This window comes from Sus scrofa, chromosome 7 (genome assembly GCF_054392235.1).
Source record: "Sus scrofa isolate SSC_HxYL_T2T_F1_AM1 chromosome 7, Sscrofa_HxYL_maternal_Yorkshire_Landrace_v2.0, whole genome shotgun sequence".
In the NCBI taxonomy this organism is placed as follows: Eukaryota; Metazoa; Chordata; class Mammalia; order Artiodactyla; family Suidae; genus Sus; species Sus scrofa.
In genome coordinates, this window is record NC_139389.1 from 58,529,981 (window position 1) to 58,539,040 (window position 9,060).

At 49.8% G+C, this 9,060-nt stretch overlaps 1 protein-coding gene across 1 annotated transcript in view; it reads left to right on the forward strand.

The window, feature by feature from the left end:
• The window catches only part of IL16 (interleukin 16), a 160,721-nt gene that overhangs the window by 4,226 nt on the left and 147,435 nt on the right, over nucleotides 1–9,060 (forward strand). The window lies entirely within an intron of this gene.

Genomic DNA, 9,060 nt, shown 5'->3' on the forward strand with positions numbered 1-9,060 from the left:
TACACCACAGCCAGAGCAATGCAGCATCCTTAATCCTCTGAGTGAGGCCAGGGATTGAACCTGCAACCTCATGGATGCTAGTTAGATTTGTTTCCCCTGCGCCACAACAGGAATGCCTGGAAGGAAAAGTTTAGAACTTTTACGTATATCATCATTTTATCCTTTAAAATATATTAATTATTTCCTAATGTTCAAAACGTTAGTTTTTTAATGTACATAGAGTTTAATAGGCATAAGTAAAATGTATAAATGTAAGTATTTACAAGTGTGTGTGTGAGTGTGTGTGGGGGGGGTATGTGTAGTTAGTGCTCAGAGCTTACTGGGAAAGGTGTGCAGTAAAACACTGTGAAGGCCTTTCTTTGCGCTGCATGTGGTCGTGGGTTATACAGCAAACGCCACCAAGTCACTGTTGCTGCGTAGCTTTGTCCCAAGCCATCAGCTGCAGGCTCCCCCAACCCTAAGGTTCACTTCTGCTCCATTGTACAGATACCTAGGGATCCTCCTCTGTGGGCCAGTCCCCTTGCTAGGATGGTGGAGACAGTGACAGATAAGGCAAAGATCCTGCAACTGGTGAGGCGAGGAGAGGGAAGAAGAACCACAAGTTGATTATGGACCGAGCATCCTAGGATCCCGGTGGAAGAGCAAGGAGATTACTGAGGCCTGGGGACCAGGGAAGGCTGCCCTCCAATGACACAAGATCGAGTAAAGATGTGGAGAAAGGAGTTCTTGTTGTGGTGCAGTGGTTAACAAATCCGATTAGGAGCCATGAGGTTGCGGGTTTGATCCCTGGCCTTGCTCAGTGGGTTAAGGATCCGGCGTTGCCATGAGCTGTGGTGTAGGTCGCAGACGCAGCTCGGATCCTGCATTGCTGTGGCTCTGGCGTAGCCCAGCAGCTACAGTTCCAATTCGACCCCTAGTCTGGGAACCTCCATGTGCCGCGGGAACGGCTCAAGAAATGGCAAAAAGACAAAAAAAAAAAAAAAAGAAAGAAAGAAAGAAAGAAAAAGATGTGGAGAAGAGCATTCCCACTGGGTCCCTGGAGTTGGTGGGGGGCTTCTGGAGTAGTGGTGAGAGGTGGGGTGGGATTACAACCGGCTGTGTATAGAGCTGATATTCAACAGGTGCACCCAGCAAGCCCGCAGTGGCTGTTACAATATTGTCATCCCTCCATCCTGGTTGGAAAATAGCTACTGACCCAAGTCCTTGAGGGGCCCCTGGCAATTCTGGCATCTTCCTGTGGGGTTTGGGTGGGTGGGGCTTGAACTTCCCTGCAATTCAGCAACTAAAGAGTTAATGTCTGGCCCAGCCGGGGGCCTTGAGGACCCTAAACCACCTCTGTGGCCTGAGTTTGTTTTGTGTGGTTGGTGCCCTGGGAGATTCAGGAAAAACTCCGCAGGTTGTTCAACATTTTGAGCCTCACTCTTGGCTGCGTGGATCAAGTTGTTGAATTTTATCTCGAAGGTGATGGTCAGCCTTTGAAAGAGTTTGAGAAGGAAAGTGGCAGGATTTTGCTGTGGAATGATTATCATGAAGGCAGCAGGGGTCCCCGTGGAGAGATGAGGCTCTGAAATGAGGCAAAGTCAAAGGGTGTGGAAAGAGGTGGATTGGAGAGAAGTCATGGAGAGAGGGGGGGACACGACTCCAGAAGGACATGAGACCAAGAGAGGAGCAGGAGGTGGCCATGCAGGTTCGGGGCGTGTGCCCATCCTTGAGACTCAGGACACAAGAGGATGAGCAGTTGTGCAGGGAGGTTGAGCGGATGCCCAGAGATGAAGACCCAGATGGAGGCTGTTTTTCTGTGGGTCCAGCGGCCACCTAGCTACAGTGCCCTCCCCAGTGTGCTGAGCTCCTCAGCTAAATCCTGATAATTGGCAGCAGATACAACTTTAGGATTGGGTAACATCTTTAACTCACTGTCTGGGGGAGCCCCGGGGGTGGCTAAGACAGGCCACTTCCCAGCTGCGAAGTCACTCTCTGAGAATCAGTGCGTTGTCTGTGACATGGGGAGAGTAGCGGCACTTGCGGGCTGCTGGGAGGACTGGGTGTGTGCAGTTGTGTGAAGGCAGGTGCTCTGTGGGTGTCTGTGCCCCCCAGTTTTTCCTCTGCCTTCGTATGTGACTTCAGTAAATGGACTTCCAAGTCAGGATGTGATTTTAGCCCCATCTCCACACTCAGTTCCAATCTGGGATGGGACCCCTTTTCTTACCCCCAGTAGACCTTGTGCATTCAGTCAAATCCAACAGACCTCATGGACTTTTTTTTTCTATCAAGTGCTGAGCTGACTGCTGGGGATCTAGGGATATCTAAACACGTTCCTACCTTTAGAGTTTCAACTGGGAAGATGATGCTTAAGATGAAAAGGTTATTCCTGTTGCTGTTTTGGCCATGCTCCAAGCATGCAGAATTTCTTGCATGGGATCGAACCCTTATCACAGTGGTGACAGGAACCATAGCAGTGACAGCACTGAATCCTTAACCACCAGGCTACCAAGGAACTCCGGCTTATTCCTGTCAAAGAAAAAAAAAGCATAAGCTAAAACCATTGTCTTAGGGAAAAATGTAGGATATATTCCGGAAGCAGATGGAAGTTGCCGTGTGTGTGTGTGTGTGTGTATGTGTGTGTGTGTGTGTGTGTGTGTGTGTCTTTTTAGGGCTGTACCTGTGGAATGGGGAGGTTCCCAGGCTAGGGGTCGAATCAAAGCTGCAGCTGCCAGCCTCCGCCACAGCCACAGAAACTTGGGATCCCAGCTGTGTCTGCAACCTACACCACAGCTCATGGCAACACTGGATCTTAAGACACTGAGCAAGGCCAGAGATTAAACCTGCATCCTCATGGATACTAGTCGTGTTTATTACCACTGAGCCATGATGGCAACTCCTGGAAGTTCCCTTTGACTGGAGCACTGAGTAAGAGGTAGAACCTTGAAAAGAAAGACTGGAGTGTGAAAGTTTGTGCTTAATATAGTAGGCAGTGGGGAGCCACTGCAGGTGTTGGAGCAAGGGACGGATAGGACGAGAAAGGAAGGTTAATCTGGGAGAGACAAGTGCAAGGTAAAGTAAAGGCCAAGGTCATTTTTGAGCCCATAATCACAGTTGATGAGACTTCTAAGGCTTAAACCTATAGACACAGAGCTGATATTCTGATTGACGGGTTTTAGCGGGTAAATTATTTTTTTTTTCTACTGACCTTTCACCAAAAGTTAAAATGCAGACATTGTTTTTTTTTCGATTAGTAAATTCACTCAACATCTCTTGATATTACCTGGCGCTTTTAAAAAAGGAAGATAAAAGGGAAGATACGTGCTTTATTTTTAAGAAGAACCATTTAGAACTATTTATAGATTTGATAATAATTTAGTGTAAATTCCGTTACTGTGGAGAACGTGCCCATGTGGATAATGGGATGCCATTTTTGTTTCCTCTGAAGGGGGACAGGGACAGAACCGTCGAATGGGTTAATCTGGGAGGGACAAGTGCAAGGTAAAGTAAAGGCCAAGGTCATTTTTGGGACCAAAGTGATTTGACCTCACCTGGTCATTTTACAGGTGAGGAAACAGATCACATCAGGGAAGGGACACACTTAGGCCCAGAGGGAAGACAGGCAGGGTTGGCAGAGTGCCACCCGGGATGACAGTGCCTGTTGGGAGGTCTGGGCTGATAGGTCTCACACTCAGTTAAGTCCCTTAATTTAACTAATGGAACTAATTGGGGTGAGACTCACACAGGTGTTGAAGTCTGCTGGATGCATCTAGAAGGCATTAGGCCAAGTGCAATAAGTCACACTGAGAAAGGCAAATAGCGTAGGCTCTCACGTACATGTGGAATCTAAAAAACAAAAACGAACAAAACGAAATGAACAGACTCCCAGAGAAGAAAGCGGTGGTGGCCAGAGGAGAGGGGGATGGGGGCCTGGGTGAAATAGATGAAGGGGATTAACAGATGCAAACCTCCAGTTATACAGCAGATAATTGGGAGTTCCTCTTGTGGCTCAGTGATAAGGAACCCGACTAATATCCCTGAGGAGGTGAGTTCTATCCCTGGCCTTGCTCAGTGGGTTAAGGATCCGGCGTTGCCATAAGCTGTGGTAGAGGCTGGCAGCTGCAGCTCGGATTTGACGCCTAGCCTGGGAACTTCCATATGCCATGGATGTGGCCCTAAAAAGACAATCCATCCATCCAGGGGATGTCCCATACAGCATAAGGAAAATGGACAATAGTATTGTCATAACTTTGTGTGGGGACATATGATGACTAGACTTACGGTTGATGATCATATGGAGGTGATCATTGCATCATGTATACAAGTGTCAGATCGTGATGGAGTATGGTTGAAACTAACCTAATATTATACCTCAACTAAATTTCAATTAAAGAGAAGAGAAGCAAAGGAGATGGGTTTCTCTCCGGCCCATTTGGTCTCGCTTGCAGTTTTCCAAAGCAGCCACACGATGTCAGTGTTAAAAATGCTAACCCGTCAATGCTGAAATTGCTCAACTGCTGAGCTTAATTTCAAAATACGAGGGAGTTTCTAGTTTTCAAAACGTACATTTTAAGAGGGGAAAAACCATAAAAGTATTGCAATCAGGGTATCGGTTCATTTTCTTTCCTTGTAAAAGAAGCAGTGTGTGAGGCGCACGTAAAGACGGCTTTAAAGGACAGCATTCCGAGGGGTGGTGCCACGGGGGGGTTCAGGTGAGGATACAGCCCCTTGGGGACCCTTTAGAAGCATTCCATTTATAAAAGTCTGGAGTTCCCCCCAGGAAATTGTGCTCTGCACCCAGGGCCGGGCCCCTGGGCTCTGAATCTGCCCCAAGTGGCAGCAGCACGATGTCTGGGCCATTCCAAAGCCCTCTCTGCTCCTTCCCGGCCTTGCCCAGGTCCTCCTTGCCAAGCCTGTTTTCTCTGCTGGGTTACTGGCTTCCCCTCAGAGGTTTTTTATTATTGTTTTTATTTATTTATTTTAATATAAGATTGAATGAAATGACATGATGTATTCTCAAGAGATGGTTATAAACCCCAGCTGTGGGGCCAGACTACTCAGTGGGGATACTGGTCACTTCCTAGGTGTGTGACCTTGAAGTCTCTGCACCTCTTTGAGCCTCCAGTCGCTCATAGGTTAAAAAACGGCGTAAAATATCCCCCTCTCAGAGGCTTGCTGTGAGAGTATGTATGCTAAGCATATTCCATATCCCGTCCAGCACCATGTCAGTAACAGCAATAATTGTCATTATGACTTGGGTATCTCATGTATGTCTCTGCCATGTGTGCTGCCTGGCGTTGCTGCATCCTGTTTTTTGTTTTTCGCTTTTCCTTTTCTAGGGCTGCACCCACGGCATATGAGATTCCCAGGCTAAGGGTCTAATCGGAGCTACAGCTGCCACCCTACACCACAGCCACAGCAACGCCAGATCCGAGCCGCATCTGTGACCTACACCCACAGCTCATGGCAACGCCGGATCCTGAACCCACTGAGCAAGGCCAGGAATCGAACCCGCATCCTGGTGGATACTATTCGGATGTGCTTCCGCTAAGCCACAATGGGAACTCTGAGGATTCAGGTTTGTCCCTCAGTAGGTTAAGGATCTGGCATTGCTGTGAGCTGTGGTATAGGTCGGCCGCTGAGGCTCTGATTCAGCCCTTAGCCTGAGAACTTCCATATGCCACAGTTGCTGCCCTAAAAAGAAAAGAAAAATTCCATTCTGGTTTGTCATGGGACATTTAATAAGGTTCTCTGTGCTGTACGGTAGGACCTTGTTTATCCCCTCCATGTTTAAGAGCTTACTTACATCCGCTAGCCCCAAGCTCCCCCCACCCCGCTCTTATCCCTCCCCCTCCCCCTCGGCAACCACAAGTCTGTTCTCCTTGTCTGTGAGTCTGTTTCTGCTTTGTCGATTTGTTCTTTTGTGCCGTATTTTAGATTTCACGTATAAGTGACATCATAAGGAAGTTGTCTTTCTCTGACATATTTCACTTAGTATGATAATTTCTGGTTGCATCCGTGTTGCTGTGAATGGCTTTATGTTGTTCTTTTTTGTGGCTGAGTAGTAGTCCATTCTGTATATGTACCACATCTTTGCCCATTCGTCTGTGGAGGGACATCTAGGTTGTTTCCATGTCTTGGCTATTGTGCATAGGCTGCATCCTATTTTTTAATTTTTTTATTTTTCTATTATGGCCATATCTTCAGCATATGGAAGTTCCCAGGTCAGGGATTGAATCTCAGATGCAGCTGTGACAACGCAGGATCCTTTATCCTACTGGGCTGGGCTGGGGATCGAACCTGCACCTCTGCAGCAACCCGAGCCACTACGGTTGGATTCTTAACCCACTGAGCCACAGTGAGAACTCTTATAATTTCTTAATATCATCTCCTCCACAAGACTGAGCTCTTCAAATATCGAAACACACTTGTGCATATATAATTTTTGTATCTGTATCCTCAGTGTTCCTACTACTAAATGTCCACTCTCTTCATTTACAGGTAGGTCAGTGGAAGCCTGGAGAGGTAAATTGAGTTATCCAGCATTGCTTATGAGTTTGCACTCCCTTTTGGCACAGCACTTGTCACTCTGAGTTGTAATTGTGTGTTGACTTCTCTGTGTACCGCGCTTGACTGCAAGCTCCCTGAAGGCAGGAAAACCTATGTGGAATTGCGCCCCCAGTGTTAGAACAGCCTCGTCGTCATCACCATCATCCTGGCAAACATTTTTGGGGCATCAGGTGCCAGGCACTGTTCTGAGCACCTTTTCATGTATGAATCAATTGAAACTTCACATATAATCTGTGAGATGGGTATCATCATTATATCTGAGTTTATAGGAGGGGAGGCAGACAGAGAGGAAAGTTAACTTACCCAGAGAGGAAAGTTAACTTACCTGCTATCGTACAATTAAGAGTAGGGAGCCAAGCTGCCTGGATCCAGGGACAGAGCACATAATCGGTAGGTGGTGTTGCCACTCAGGCAGAAAGCCTCTGATGCATTTTGTTGGATTGAATTGAAGCAGGAAGACTGGATCCTGAGCAGTGTCAGTGCATTACGGGGAGTGACCGTCATGGAGGTTGCCTTTGAGCTCTGCATTCAGAGCTGCTTTAGATGTGCATTCCAGTGGGGGACAGGAGAGCCGTGCCTGCTGGGAATGGCTGAATGAGGGGGAGAGGGGGTGTAAGGGACCCTCTCACCTGCACCCCCTGCCTCGCTCCAACCGTGCCCCCTGCAGAAGCAGACAGCAGTGGTGGGGACGTGGAGAAGATTGGGAGCTGCCGTGAGCAAGTCCATGGTGGGACTGCAGGCAGCTCTTCTCAGCGGAAGGCAGTGCTCAGTCCCCTGGGCACCCACAGTCAGCCTTGGCACGGCTGGAAGCTCAGTTACCCAGCAAGCCTGGATGGGTGGTGTGTAGGGTTTGGTTGGGTACCAGCCCTGTGGATGAGTAGAGGCTCTCTGGAACCCTTTGCTAAGCAAGACTGGGGATGTGTCCAGTCTCAGTGGAGAGAGCATTAGAGATGCTCCCAGGGTCCAGGAGCATCTCCGTGGGCCATGCTGGGCAAAGCTTCCCTCTGATAGACCCAGATTCCTGCAGCTCCCTTAGGCCTCCAGGGCTGCCAGGCTGCCTGACATGGGGGCTGTGGGCTCTGTCTGAGGGGCAGATTGCAACAGTCTGACCCACCCCAGGGTTCTACCCCAGAATACCAATGCCATGGCCTCTGTGTTCCAACTCGCTGCATGCAGGTCACACTCGGTCACCGCCCCCCCCACCTGCCCCAGAGGGAGGGGAGACGGTGTCTCCCTTGGCCGTCCCCAGCTGCGGGACCAGAGCCGCCTCCCTTCCCCTCTCCCGGCAGCGTCGTCGCAGTGCTGTTATTGTTGGCTGATGTGAACAAGGTTGAACATCTGCCAAACATCTGCTCATGTCTCCTGTGTGCGCTCCCAAACAGACGGGCAGGAAGCAGCACCACCCTTGGGCTGAAGAGCCAGGGGCTTGGGCGGCTGCACCAGGACACTGCCTGGCTTGCCTGGGGCGGGTGGGCTGTCCTGGGACCTGTGGGGGCTGACTGGGCAGTGGGAGAGCTCTTGGTTCTGTCCTTACCTTCTTCCTGGGAAGCGACCCTATTATGATCAGGGATGGTCATAGAAGAGGGGCCTGTTGGGGACAGCCAGGGGTGGGGAGAGGGCGTGTATGTCAAAATCCCCCCTTCCCTGGGGAAGCAAAGACAGGAGGATGAGGGAAGGAGAGTGGCTTTCTGGGTGTCCCGGAAATAGACCTTGAGACAAAGATGCCAGTGCAAGTAGTTTATTTGATGTGAGCCTGTTTGAGATGATGAGAAACAGGCAAGATAGGAAAGTCAGGGATTTCCCATTGTGGCGCAGCGGAAATGAATCAGACTGGTATCCATGAGGATGCAGGTTTGATCCCTGGCCTTGCTCAGTGGGTTGAGGATCTGGCATTGCCATGAGCTGTGGTGTAGGTCGCAGACAAGCCTCGGATCCCACGTTGCTCTGGCTCTGGCGCAGGCTGGCAACCGCAGCTCCGATTCAACCCTTAGCCTGGGAACCTCCATATGCTGCACATGTGGCCCTTAAAAAAAAAAAAAAAAAAAGACTTTTCAAGCCAGTTTGTAAGCCACTGGTGGCTTGCAGTCACCCATGACATTTTCAAGCACAGCACCAGGAGTCAGCTGCTGCCTGGAGGGCAGCTGAGGGGTATAGCAGGGCAGGACCTGGACGGCTGGGAGAAGGAGGACGAGGATGGAGGCTGTTGGGCGCTGGCACAGCGGTGGTTCCTCTTCCCTCCCCTCTTCCTCTTGATCTCCACCTCCTCCCCTCTCCTCCCCTATCCGCTTCCCTCCAGCCCCCTCCCGTTCTCCATCTCCCTGTCTCTGTCAGCTCTCTTACTCTCTCCTTTTCCTTTTGTACCTGCCTCTTCTCTGTTTTCCTGATGTGGCCCTAACCCTGAACAAGCGAGGGACGGGATCAGAAGGGAATTCATTGTATCCCCCAAGAAAGGGCCTTTCCCTCTTTCCCCCGCTCCTCCCTGGCCCCAGGACAGACACTTGGCTCGTTCCT